We start from the raw sequence: 14,705 nt of genomic DNA on the forward strand, positions 1-14,705 counted from the left end.
AACTAGTGATGCAGAAGCTGCAAGAACATCTTTTACAATGAAATCTTTCTAAACGGAATTTTTTTTCTTGTACAGTAGGTGGATTTCACTGAAGAAATCATTAACAAATGGCCATAAACTGCATACAAGGTCCAAATGTTCCCTGTATAAATATGTTACTTTTGTATTCTTTCCCTAGTTAAGGTTCAAGAATATTATAGTTAATGAAAAAGTAATTTCAAATAAAATTGCTAAAAGTGTCAGAAAAATAAGTTAGCATGACATTAGTACTCTCAAGGGAAAAGAGCCCTCCAATATGAATCATTTTATTTTTGGCTCAGTTGCATTGACCCTAAGGGACAGTTTTCTTCTAATTGTACCTAATGAGCTAGTTAGAAAATCAGTTCCCTCATTTTCCCACAAATTATTTCTTGTGGAAATAGCAATCTGATGGGAGGAGGGAAGGGATTATATAAACCAGCTCCTGTTGTACATCTACTGAGATACTCAGAAAACAGCATTTTCATTTTGGAAAGGTTTCAGTTTTATGAGATGCCTGATATTTTTACACTATACAAGTAACTAATGAATAATGCCTGGATCTGTGCTAGGGTGGAGCAGAAGAAAGGACATATAAATGCCCTGATAGACCTAGAATGGTTTATAGGGCCCCTGATCCTATAGTATATGGTTGCGTCTAGATTGGCATGATTTTCCGGAAATGCTTTTAACAGAAAAGTTTTCTGTTAAAAGCATTTTCGGAACACAGCATCTAGATTGGCACGGACACTTTTCCACAAAAGCACTTTTTGCGGAAAAGCGTCCGTGCCAATCTAGATGCGCTTTTCCGCAAAAAAGCCCCGATCGCCATTTTCGCAAATCTGAGCTGTCTACACTGGCTCTTTTGCACAAAAGTTTTGCGCAAAAGGGACTTTTGCCTGAATGGGAGCAGAATAGTATTTCCACAAGAAGCACTGATTTCTTACAGTAGGAAGTCAGTGTTTTTGCGGAAATTCAAGCGGCCAGTATAGGCAGCTGGCAAGTTTTTCCAGAAAAGCGGCTGATTTTCCGGAAAAACTGGCCAGTCTAGACACAGCCAATGAGTATTGTACACGTTCATATATTTTAGCATGATATATGGTGGAGTCATGTTACCTTGTGAAAGGACCACAGTTTTCTTAACACTGATGGTAAGAGCAAATTGTTGACAGGTTCTTGACAGTTGGGCCATAAGATCATGGAGTTGTGTTTCATTATGAGCTGCAATAGCTCATCAGCAAAGAGCAGTTCTCTGATAAGCACTTTCTTTATTTTGCTTTTCTCCCGCAGCCTAGCTAGGGTTATTATGCTAAATAACCCTCTGGAAGTAGTTCTGAAGTTCTGCTACTTAAGATCAACCATAACTATCATTAACTTGTCATAAGCAACCATAACTTGTCATTAGATGCAGAAATTAACATTAATATTGGCAAGACGGCTACTACTTTCAACAGACTAACAAAACGTGCATGGGCAAACTCAAAGATCACAATTAGAACAAAGATATTTATCTACCAGGCATGTGTGCTGAGTGTTCTTCTCTATGGATCAGAAACGTGGACCACCTATGCAAGCCAAGAAAAACAACTTAGCTTTTTCCATCTCCTTTGCTTACACAAAATTTTGAACATCAAATGGCAAGATAAAGTCCCGAATGAGAAAGTATTAGAAAGAGCTGAAATGTCAAGCATGGGAGTGATTCTGCATAACAGAAGGCTACGGTGGCTGGGTCACATGAAGAGAATGGACGATAACCGCATCCCAAAGAACATTTTGTACAGAGAACTGGCAGAAGGAACAAGAGCAAGAGGATGCCCTAAACTCCATTTCAAGGACTACTGCAAAGCTACTTTGGTAAAGTTTCAGATAGATATTGATAGTTGGGAAAACCTGGCAATGGATAGAAATACTTGGTGTCAACACCTCCTCCAAGGACAAAAGCACTACAACAAGACTTTGGCAGAAAACCAGAACAAGAAAAGAATGAAGAGGAAAGAACAGATGATAATAACTAACACTACTACAGCATGGAGCTGTACCTATTGAAGCCGAACATGCCTTTCTCGCATTAACCTATTGAGCCACATAAAACATTGTAAAAAGTGACCAGTTTAATGCTGCATCCTACCATCTTTCGAGACGTATGGAGGCCATATTCCATACATATATATTTTAAGCCAACACACCTATGAAGCTGGGTAGTATTTTTATGTCTACCTTGCAAAAGTAATACTAAGGCAAAACCAGCCATAGCCTCAGCTGGTGCAAATTTGTTTTGCTGTATTGAAGCCAATGGGTCTATTTTGATTTGCACCAGGCAAGACTCTAGTTTACTGGGATTAAGGGCCAGAGCCAAAGTGAAGAGAGTTCCACTGAGTTTGATGGGTTTTGGAGTAAACCCATAATTGACTAAGCCAAAATCTTATAGGAATCTTTTATCAGAGCCAGGAATTGAGCCTAGGTCTTTTTTATCTTGTGTTAATATCTTATGTCCAAGTTACTCTGCAATCTTGCTTTACATGGCCCTTAAAAGTCAGGCACAATTACGGTCTTTGCTCTCAAGTGATGCGCAGCAACTTAAAAGAGTGTGGGACAAAGGCCTAGTTCCCCGTGATCATCATACCGTGGAGTGAAACTGCAAGATGGTGGGGGGTAGAAAGCCACTCGAACAAAGAAGTACAGAAGTGGTTGTTCTTCTACTCCACTCCAGGAAATTCAGACATTAATCCTATCTCCATGAATCCAAAAGCTGGTGGGATAGAGCAGTTTCTTGCCACCTCCTGCTACATGCTGTGCCTAAAAGGCATGATCAATCCTTAGTGTATTATTTTTAATTTAATTCTCTGCTTTGGGTAAATGTTAAGTTTTGAATCTAGGTCAATGTTAAGCTAAGTTCTTCTTTCCTTGAAATTAACAGCACTACCTTTAGAACATTATGCTAATGTGACAGGAAGTATCCCTTCCAGGTCCAAGTTAATAGACTTTTTCTGAAATACGTATTTAACACAGTAAGCACAGAGACAGGAGGAAATCTGGAGCAGCCCGATAGCTGAATACATTTATAAGACAGCTAGCTTACTGTGACTTAGCAAAATTTGATTGTCACTTAAAACCTAATCAGCACTATTTGTCCAATATCCTATGTTAAATTACAGTGCAGCTGCAGTGTAGTGAGATGTGACATCCACTAAAATATCAAAATAAATTATGATGAGAGTCTTTATGGCAAAGGTCATATTAATTCATAATGTTAGGACACTTACATATCACCTCTATAATTTTGATGCTTTTGAATTGATTCAAACATTGAAATTACTTTTCATGTCCACCCACTTGATTGCTCTGATTATTCAAGAAAATGGTTTGGAAATTATACACCTCACCAGTAAAATAAATTCAGCTAATACGTAAAAAAGCATCTAAAGACTACAATGCACATTCTGAAAGTGGGAACAAGGGAGTTTCATTGCATTACTAAACACAATACTAATACAACAGAAACAAATTAGACTATGATCTGAAATTGCACTACTGCAGCTGGGATTAAAAGGATAGTAATTATTAATCATGATTCATGGCATAAATTATGAAGAAACAAAATCTAGACACAAAATCAATGTGTTGAGTCTGCAGACAGCTTGAATCTAATGGCCCTATAAGACAAGTACAGATCTCCAAACCCACTTCCTCCAAGGAAGCAGAAGGCTCTGAACACTACACAGAAAACTCTACATTCCTGGCTGATAGATCTGCTGTTACATATTTGCACAGTTCTGAATCCCTGTGCAGAGAGAATAAAGTGTTTGCAGGTGTTATCAATGCCATTACATTGTAGTAGGCTTCATGGGTAAGCTTCTATATGCTCTAAACCAGGCTACTTGATGAAGTACTGCTTTTTTCCTCAGAATGTAAAAGTTCCTTTGTGTTCTCAGGCTTATCTCAGTGCAGGGTCAGCTTTCAATCCCTAATAGGTGTGAACTAACTCTTCCTCTTCTTGTCAACTGAGGGTTAACTCTGAAACACACAGAGGTTTAAAGTCAAAATAATTTAATCATTTCACTGCTGATAATTTTAGCAGAAACATTCCACTCCATTGAAATGAGGAGGAATGTTTGCATATATGTTACCTCAGCTATCAATCCCTATCCAATACTTTTTGAGTTATATCCTGTTCCCACAATAGATTTTTTTCATGCTCATCTAAAAAAAATGACATCTAGGGATTTCATTCAAACATTACATGTGCATTCACAAACACGTATTCACTGTTAAACAGAAATCAGACTTGGAAAATCTCCCCCCAAAGCTAACTTGTTTTGGGAACTGGAACACTAAACATTATACAATAAGCTGGGAATTTTAGCCTTGCCTTTAGTGGTCATCAGGGACATACTAAATGTTGTGTTTTGAAGCAAGCCATTTTTCACCAATAACTTGTATTTTACCAAATTTATTATTTCACAGTTACTGAATCTCTTAAGTGGTAATCCATTCCTCAGATATGCTAAATGGCTTTACATTAGAGCTCTATTATAATGAGAAACTCAGCTATTATTTTGACATATTAAATTGTCATAGATTACAGAGCTGTAAATCATTCTTTATATATGAAATATAGTGAGTGCAATGATGGATGGGTAAGGTCAGTCATCAGAATCCTTGAGAACAACAATTAATCCGGGGGGGGGGGGGGGAGGACAGACTTTCCAGGCCCCTGTGGAAGATTGGGAGGGGATGGTTCTGTGCTCCCAGAAGGGGCCAGACCTCAGGAGAAAGAGGTGGGGACAGAAATAAAAAGCCCTTTGTGCTGCCCAGAACACCCCACACCCTTCTCCCCCCCAACTAGACCTTACCAAAACATGTAGATGGTATCATGAGCTTTCGTGGGCACAGCCCTCTTACTCAGATGACCGGAGTTTTGAGTTTAAAATATGCAGACCCAAAATAAATACAGGACAAGGGAGAGGGGGGACGGAAAAAAATGGAAGGGGGCAGGAAACAAAGAACAGCGGGTATGAAAATATCAAAGGGAAAAACAAGTAGGCAGAACTGGTAGTCTATAAACACCTAAAGATTGCATAGTTAAAAGAAGCAGATAAGGAGCATAGGATAGCAATTAGAGAGGAAGGGTACGAACACAAGAATCTACACAGACAAAGAGCTGATGGCATCTTCATTGAATGTTAGGTTGCTAATGTCCCAGCCATCCGTTATCTCGATTGAGGAGGCCATCAGTGTGAGAATTGAATTTGTGGATGAATTGTAATTCCAATGCCTCTCTGTATATTTGGCTTGTAGAATTGGTTTGTGAATTTGTCTAGAAGAGTCTAGTTGAACCCTCAGGGAATTTGTAATAAGCTATTGAACCTTATATCGCTTGGTGGTAGTTTAAATCCAGTTCAGTTTTCATTGAAATAAAAAACCACTTGCACTATTATTGCACAACTATTCTGCAGGCCACATAAAATAAGATGGTGGTTTTAGGGTAGGGCCACACTGTGTTTTTCTTCCAGAAGGGATATGCAAATAGCGCTCACATTTGCATACCTTCTTCCATTTTTTTTCCCCCGGAAGAGGCTTTTCCGCCATTTGGCCCCGTCTACATGGGGCCATATGTCAGAAACCCCCCCTCTTTCAAAAGCCCCCTTCTCCCTCATAAAACGAGGTTAAGTGTAGACGGGACAAAATGCGGAAAAGCATCTTTTGGGGAAAAAAGCGGAAGAAGGTATGCAAATGCGTGCGCTATTTGCATACCTCTTCCAAATCCTCCCTCCCCCCAGTATAACTGTACCCTTAGTCTCATTCTGAAGTGGATAGATAATTATATCACAACAGCTAACGCTCCAAGTGGCAGTATTTGGAGCCTTTGTTAGCAAGAGACAGTATATGGAAATTGAATTCGTCGTCTCGCTTCTTAAGCTGGTTACGCAAATTGGTGTGGAAACGTGAGGTACATTGTGTAGCTGCATGTCATACCCATGTCATATTGTTCCTATTCAACATGTAAATAGAGTGGGAGGCAGGGGAGCAGAAACCTATTCAATCTGTCACTGTTTGTCAGCAGATTTACATATGAAGTACATACTAGTTAAGTTCCATGATATGGAGCTATTCATCCTGTGGAACCTTCAAAATAGGTCACCTGAACTAGTGAACTTTCAAGTTCTTTGAACTGTGGGTGTTAAATCAGTGGCTTTTATAAACTCTAACCTTTACAATCAATGGGTTAAGATGTCCTTAACTAGATGCTACTGTAGGTATGAGCTGTGAGAACTGTGTACTACCTGAAATCATTTTTCATTTAGACAGTTAGTATACACCTAAAGCTGGATATCAGGTGAAAAGCTTCATATAGACATGCCAAATCAAGAACATGTGGCCTCAAAAGGGTTAATGCAGTCATTAAATATAAAACAATAGTTTATTGTACAGAGCTATTATGTGCTTGCCTCCAACTAACAATACTCTTCTTAAGGAGATAAAGAATTCACAGCTATCAGATTTCCATGAGCATCTTAAAACTGAAGACTTCAGTGACTATATTGATTAAAATATTGGAGAAAGGGAGAACAGTCAGCATGTATATGCAGCAGCTAATGAATCCACTGGCACGAGAGATCTTGGACAGCATTCGTGAAGTACTGTATTAACAGTCTAGACTAGAGGTCTTGTACTGTTTGTAGCAGAGATATTGGGTGATATTCCCCACAGCATGCCTCATCAGATAGCTTGCCCGGAAATGAACCACTTCACTCTCACCATGAATTATGAGTCTAATCCAAATTTCAGATTCTGAGCTCATAACACTGGAAATTTGGAGTTAATTCTGAGCTGCATAGTGTAATTCAGATCAGAATCTGATTTTACAGCTGGGGAATGAGGCTGACCTACTGTGGCAGAATGAAAGTTTGCAACATTTTTTTTCACTGATCAGGATATGCAGGTGACACATGCAGGGATATATTTCAGCAGAGGGCCTTAACTTATTAATTTAACACAAGGGAGGGTGCTATATGTTCACACCATGCTCTCATATGCCAGGAATTTAATTGGATCCATCATATAACAAAGATCTCTGACAACTTTGCAGTTCATTCTTTCCATCCCTACCACATGAGCTGGTTCAATGACCCTCCAGAAACTCACCTCATGAGTGTCTCTACCCAAACCACTCTTATTTGTAGCCTTAATCAATTCTGTATCCCATATAATCTCAAATATATTCCAGTTCAAGTCCCAAGATCATTTTCACAAAGTTAAATCACCAGGGCATCAGCTGGGTGCAGATGGAGCATCATCGAGTGCAGAAGGGAAATCAGCTGATTCCACAACATACCCCTTCTATCACAGCATCAGAGGCAGATGACTTTAACCCTGAAGCTCAATTGTGATTCACCTGCCAACCTGGCTGCCTGGGCCTAAGTCTAATAGTGAGAGGCTGTAGATATAGGCATTGACCTTCCTAGGTCTTTTGCAATCACAAATTACATAGTTAGTTCAATCCCCGGTATTCCCAGCAACCCATCAGTAGGATAGACATGGGCTCTGGAAATCAGACTGTTACAGGACGTAATTTTTAGGACTACTGACAGGAAAAAACCACCAGTGCTGCTGACATTCCTGTTTCAGTTCCAAAGGAATGCATGCCAAAAGACAAGGGAGTGGGCTGCATGAGTAGCCGTCCTTCATCTCAGTAGGCTGCAAGATTGTCCTAACCAAGATGGTCTCCCAGGATTGGGTAGTTTTGCTAGCTGTGCTTGCATATCTAGAATTTGAGGGGTGCCAATTGAACGGTAGTAGCACTTTGATTGGATGCAGAGTGAGCGTACGGCTCTCACAATGGGGGAGGGCAGAATTTCCACAGACACCATTTAATCCATTTGATTGTTACTGAAAAAAATCAGCAACATTGGACTTTGCACAGTGGTGAAGGAGCGGCACAATATAACCCACTCAAGACCAAACTATGACAAAGTTTTGTAAATATTGTCTAGTAGTTAGAAGATTTGAAGTTGCTAAATATGATCTGGCAAAGATAAAAAGTTCATGGGAAACAAGTAATATATTTCAACCACATAATAAAAGCCACAGAAGCCTTGCTCTTTCTAAGTGCCTATCAAATAAATGAACCTATGATTGCATTTCATTTATACTCTAGGCTATTTCCTTATAGCTATTCCACATATTTAATATGGATTTTTAAAAATATTACACTGACATCACATGGACAGCATGTGCCTAATAAATAATGTACTATCTAGATTGCTTCAGAGATCTGTACTTGGTGCTCAAATTTCTGATGATCTCAAAGGGCGCATTTCTCAGAGCTGCCTGAATGCTTTATTGATTCCTGTACTGTAGACATACAAAGAAAATGAAATATTAGCCACTCAGAAACTAGAATTGATTATTCTGATGCACAATTATGGGTTTAAACTACTCAATGTTAGTTTTTTTGTTTACCGAGGGGCAAAATAATGAGTGAAGTTGCTTCAAAAGTTAACACATATTCATTCTAGTATTGCTAATAAAATATTATTTCTATTCACTGAAACTGAGAGCCCTTTCCAGCCCAGTATACCTATGGTATTACTAATTACTGAAGGCTGTATGTCTGTTACAGGTCAGGAGAAAACTTTCACACACACATACCCCTTCACCTTTCTCAATAAATACATACAAAAAGAAAGCCCACTTTACAGAAGTTCATTGCAAGATCGCCTCACACCATAGCACCCACCCTAATCCAATCTTTGCCTCATAATTGTAGTGGGGAGGTGGGCACACAATACATAGGAATTCCCATATTCTCTACAGTAGCTTCTAAGTGTAACCCTGTACCAGAGTTCAAAGGGTAGCTATCACATGATTGATGGTTTCAAGTCATTAAAAGGGTGTAGAAAGACTTGTGCCCCAGTTACTTGGGGAACAGAAGGTTGGATTAATTCCTCCTTCACTCAGTCATTTTTACAGTGTATGTGTGTGGGGGGGAAGGAGGGGATGTTGTCTGTGGGGAGGTGAGGAAGGCTTCCATTCTAGCTTCTAAAACAGGGTCACAGACAAGACAACTTCAGGCTACACAGCCTTTCAAATTCTCTCCAGCTGACTGAAGTTCAAACAGCTCTAAAATAACCTCCCTACCTCCAATACTAAAGCATTAGGAAGTGTAAGTGGTTCACCAACTTGTGACATTTGGCTTTGTTTATATTCAGCAATCTAGCTATGTTTAAAAGTCTTTTTAATCCACTTCAGCAAAGCACTTAAGTAGGTGCATAAACCACGCAGCATAACTCCATCATACTCATTCAGGAATCCACCCTTGTAACCAATCTCAGTGCCAACTCTGTCTGCACATCTATACAAGCAAAATCATCACAGGACCTAACCACATAAACCACCACATCAGAGGCTCATTTAACTGCACATCCGCTAATGTGATCTATGCCGTCAAATGCCAGCAATGCCCCTCTGCCATGTATACTGGCCAAACTGAACAGTCTCTATGAGAAAGAATTAATGGACACAAATCAGATATCTAAAAAGGCAACACACAGAAACCTGTTGGGGAACATTTTAACTTTTCCGGGCACTCATTAATGGATCTCGAAGTCACTGTGTTGTTTCAGGACAATTCCACAAGCCAACTCCACCGGAAAGCCTTAAAACTTAACTTCATTGACAAATTTGATTCCTATAACAGAAGTATGAATAAAGACACTGGTTGGATGGCCCACTACATTCCACATGCTATTGACATAAAAAACCAAACAATGGGTACTTAAGAACAATTAGTGCCTTTTCTATCAGCTTCATGTAACATGAACACTCTTATTGACTATTTCTTCCCCTCTTTTTTCCCCCTTCTTTTTCTCTCACCCCCCATCCTGTATTTATTTAGAAATTGGACATTTAATAACTCCATTCATCTGAAGAAGTGGGTTGTGCCCACAAAAGCTCACGATACCATCTACATGTTTTGTCAGTCCCAAGGTTCTGCAAGACTATTAGTTGTTTTTTAAATTTTTTCCAGTTACAGACTAACTCAGTTACCCCTCTGAAGCTTATAAGCAGGGGCGGTTCGTGGATGTAGGCAACCTTGGCAGTTGCCTAGGGCACTGCGTTTAACGCGGCGCCCAATGATGACATCACGCCATTGAGGGCTATGGAGGCGGGGAGGCTATGTGCCGATCGCGCATTCCGCCTAGGGCACCAGTTGCCAGCAGCTCTCCTTGAGCTGCTCCTGCTTTTAAGCAAATGAGTAATTCCATTGTGATCAGCAATATTATTGCACACAGTTACTTTCATGGGGAAAGAGAACTCACCAGGATTCCAATACTATTGTCATTATTTCTCTGCAATGTAAGTTCCATGTCATTGAGTGGACAGGAAGGAGACATTCTTGTGTATGTTGACTTTAGGGATCTCTTATGCACTGGGATAGGAGAGAAATAAAGGTTTCCAGTATGTACTAAAATAAAACTCAGATATAGAAGCCAAGTGAAAGTTTGTTATATTTATTTCAAAATGTAGGTGAATGTCTTATTTTCATTGCCACTGGGTATCAATTAGTACATCTGGTATGCTCAAATGCCAATGCAGTGTGCCAGTGCTCTTAATAGAGACATGAGTGGCATCCTCTCAGGACTCTGTGTGATAAAGGGAGGGAAATTTATTTTCTAATTCAAAGTTACATTTCCTACACTGAATACACCAGTATAAAATAAAAATTAAACTTAAGAACTAGCTAATGGCAATTATGTGCAACTGAATATCCATTTTGTGTGGTTGAATAGGATGGTAAAAGAGGATTGCAAAGAGGTTAATTTACTATGGTACACAGCTCTGAAGCTTAGTAATAAATGACTGGTAATTATCAGATCAGGAAGATACAAGAATTAATGTGAACATACAGTTTTTAGCATGCCATTGAATTCACTTTTCATTTTCTCCCAGGAATGGAATAGTTTTTTGTATCCTCTTTCCACTAGAAACAAAATAAATATAATTTGAAGGAAAGTTTCTTTGTACAAACCCATTTTCCCCTGTACATATATCTCTGTCTAAAATGGTGGCATATGACTCAATGTTCAAAGAGCAAAAGATCTACAAAAATAGCTGGCTGATGGGCCAAACCCATGTTTCTAGGTTTCAATTTTAGCACTACAATCATTGGTTTGATTTGGTTTGTGGAAGTGTCAGAGTTACTACCTGCAAATAACCATCTATCTGAAAGTCATACAAAACATACCTCACAAACCTGTCAAAGGCACATAAAATATAGTTCAGAACTTTATAACACTGAATGCCCAGAAATAATCATGTTCTACAACTAGCATGAATGAGGCAATGCAGTATCTTTGCTCTCAAGTTCTACTGGTGAAATCAAGTATTGGTCACAAGGAAATTTTGCTCTGCAACTAGCCAATGCTTCTATATATACAGGCATAGAAAGCGTTAAGTGGGCAATGGATTCAATCATAGAAGTGAGATTGTGAATCACATTACTCACCAGAGTTTACATGGGTGATTAAGGAACAGCATTATGGATGCAGAAACTAAACTTGTAAAAATAATTGCATACAGGAAAGAGAATACAGTTTTGGTGCTGAACAGAGACTTGATATTTAGATAAGAAGGTAAATTACATGTTTATGTTCCATACCACTAGTTCTTTATTTAAAAAACTGATTGAATTTTCTTTTATTGAGTGATGTAATGCAAGTGGAATGATTGAGTTCAATAATAACAGTAATACGTACATAGCTGGATTATATTTTCCCATTAATAGTACTCAAAAACTGGAAAATACACCTGGTCCTTAACTTGTGCCAAGTGCTGTTTGGCTAGAAGGGAAGGGATAGACAATAGAAAAGCATTGGAAGTGGAATAGGGCAAATCAGAGAATACAGCTCCCCCCCCCCCACACACACACACTTTCATTCCTCTGATCCCTGGGATAGCCATAGCTTTGTTCAAATCTCGACCATAATTAGAGCACCTTTAGGGCTGTTCTAACTTATGCTGCCCAGGAATACCTCCTGAGTTTCAAGCTGGGTAGAGAATGCTGAAGCAAAGTGCCCCACTTCATGCCCCTCCTCCCTCACCTCATGTCATGACCAGGGAAAGGGATAGTGTACAGCAGGCCATAGTACTCCAAAGAAAACAGCTGCAGGCTGCAAGTAGAGATGTTCTCCCAAAAAATACCGAACACACGAGCTAAAAATTTTTGTTGAGCAAAAACAAAAACACCACGCGTGTCTCCACTTGGCCCCCTGGCATTTGTCTCTCCTGCACCATGACCCTTGGTGCCTTCCCCTTTCTCCTTACCTGCCTCCTTCCCCTCAGCACAAGCCCCTTTCCCTCCCTGCCTTCCAGGTTGCGGGGCTGCTGGAGCCTTTTTGAATCTGGCGGTCGCCGGCCATGACATCACGTTGCCACGTCATGCCAGTGTCCTGGCATCTGCCGGGGTCCCACCCTCTGGCTCGTGCCCCGCCTCCTCATACCGGAGCTGCATGCAGGCAGTGAGAATCGCTGCACTTCCCCCTCCCTGACAGCGCTACGCTCCTCGGCCTGGCCGGCAGATCAGATGTGCTGCCTGTAGTTGGCACGGGCCGCACAGTAAGCCTCTGTGAGACGCATGCGGCCCTCAGGATGTATGTTGTGCAGGCCTGGTGTTCAGTGAAATATGACATTCTAGAATTGCTTCATCTAAGGGGAATATTTCCCCATTTATAGTTGCTGGTGGACAGGGGTGAGAACGTGGGCCAAAATGTGGATCATTATTTTTAAACAGATATGAAAGAAAGCACACATTTCTTTTTATGCTTTCTTACAACACATTATTGTCTACAATGAGACAATGATCATCTTTGTCAATCAGTAGAAATAATAACAGGCAACCTGACCCAGGAGAACTAAATAATTTTGTTAAAACTCTTCACTTCCTACAAATCTAGAAAAGTAGCCAGCCAGGGTGTTTCTCCTTTGCAATCAGAAGAAATAATGAAGGCCATGGAGGAAGTGAGTCCAGGGAAGACTCCCTCAGCCTGGATGGTCTACTGATATAATTCTATTATAGTAATCAAGAAAATTAGGCTCCTACGCTGTTATACATTTACAAAGATGCCTTACAGAAAGGTATATTACTTTCTATTATGAGGAAAGCCCTAGTTACAGTTCTTTTTACATTTTCACACATTTTTCTCAGTTTAATAGCTGTAAATCCATATTTTTAATCAAGACTAACATCAAATATTTTCCAAAGTATTCGCTAAGGGGTTGGAAAAGCAGTGAGCAGAATGGTTCACCCCAATCAAGTGAGGTTCATTTATAAAGGTGTGATTTAAATTGCACATGTCAGTCGATTCCACCAACATTCTAAACATTATTATGCAATCATTTCACTTGATGCAAAGGAAGTCTTTGACATAATGAATTGACAATATTTGTCTCTTAAATTTGTTTTGGGGAGTTCCTATATTTCTTGGATAAAGTTGTCATATTCGAATCTCAACTCTAGTAGCCTAATAAAGAGCAAACAATATCTCCTCCCCCGCTGCGATGCTTTGATCTGTTTTAGGAAACTAGATAGGGATGTGTCCCCTTCCCCCGCTTTTGCTGTTCAATTTAGCATTAGAACCACTTGCAATGCTAATTAGGGAACACCAGAGTATTCAAGAGGTGGAGGCTCTCTCAGGAGACATAAAAATCTTTCTTTATATAGATAACATCCTCCTATTTGTTAAAAATACAAATCAATCTGTTCCAAATATCCTGCAAACAACAGATAACTTTGGCAAATTCTCTGGCTGCAAGATACACTGGGATAACTCAGAAGCAACGAAGATCTTATCAGATCTAACTGAAAGTGGTTCTCCTATTGGGACATTTAGGTGGCAAACCTTGGATATATTGGCAACCTCTTCTGTAGGGAAATTAAAAACATAGTCAAAGTTAACCTTGTCCCATTAATCATCCAGTTAGGGTATGTCTACACTTGCCCTCTAGTTTGAACTAGGGAGGCTAATGAAGCATACTGAAGTTGCTAATGAAGTGAGGGATTTAAATATCCAGCGCTTGATTAGCATATTCACGGCCGGTTGCCATTTTAAAATGCCGATCGCCCGATTTAACTTGCCATGTGTAGACGTGGTAGTCTGATCCAAAACCCTTCCCTTGAATTAACTGTTACTCCTTGTGCAATTTAAATCCCATGCTTCATTAGCAACTTCAGTATGCTTCATTTGCCTCCCTAGTTCTAACTAGGGGGCAAGTGTAAGCATACCCTCTGTGAACTATTTTAATGGATGGCAGGTGCTGCCTCTCCCATTTGGAGAAAAAATAAACAAGTACAATAATACAATTCCCAGAATATTTTTTATTATGAATTATTTCTCTAGCTATATTTCTCACTTTTATTTTACTCCCCCCCCCCCAAAAAAAAAAACCCCAACAACCCTGAAAACCTTATTTAGGTTCTTCTTGTTGGTAACAAACCTAAAGTCTCCCTATAATGATTACTATTCCTTGCCAGAACTGGTGGTTTTAGATGTCCTAATTTTATACTTTGCAATCAGGCAATAATAATTCTTAGCCAAGCAACACAGTGGTTCATTTCCTCATGCTGCAGAGTTCTGGCTTGGCTCTCGTTGGAAGCAGAATTAGTTCCTCCATTAGACTTTTTAAAA

The sequence above is a fragment of the Pelodiscus sinensis genome, chromosome 7, assembly GCF_052426305.1.
Source record: "Pelodiscus sinensis isolate ZL-2025 chromosome 7, ASM5242630v1, whole genome shotgun sequence".
In the NCBI taxonomy this organism is placed as follows: domain Eukaryota; kingdom Metazoa; phylum Chordata; order Testudines; family Trionychidae; genus Pelodiscus; species Pelodiscus sinensis.